The sequence below is a fragment of the Gavialis gangeticus genome, unplaced genomic scaffold (assembly GCF_001723915.1).
Source record: "Gavialis gangeticus isolate Ggan-Ray unplaced genomic scaffold, GavGan_comp1, whole genome shotgun sequence".
Classification (NCBI taxonomy): domain Eukaryota; kingdom Metazoa; phylum Chordata; order Crocodylia; family Gavialidae; genus Gavialis; species Gavialis gangeticus.
The window spans coordinates 498,765-498,996 of record NW_017729000.1 but is presented as its reverse complement, the minus strand read 5'-3'; positions in this window follow the sequence as shown (position 1 = coordinate 498,996).

Sequence of the window (232 nt, the reverse complement as noted above, 5' to 3'; positions counted from 1 at the left end):
GCGATTGGCCCGTGCCGCGTGACGTCACCGCCCTTTGACAACAACTTCGGGCGGGAAAGAGCAGGGCTTCAAATTTGAATCCGGCAGGGGGCGGGTCCGGCGGTCAGGCCACGCCTCCTCACGTGCAGGTCCCGCCCTTCTCAACGTCACGCAGCGCCGCGACAGACCGCGCCTCCCTGCAGTGCACGCCCCGCGACGGGCCCGCCGGCCCCGCGGAAACCCCCGCGCCCGG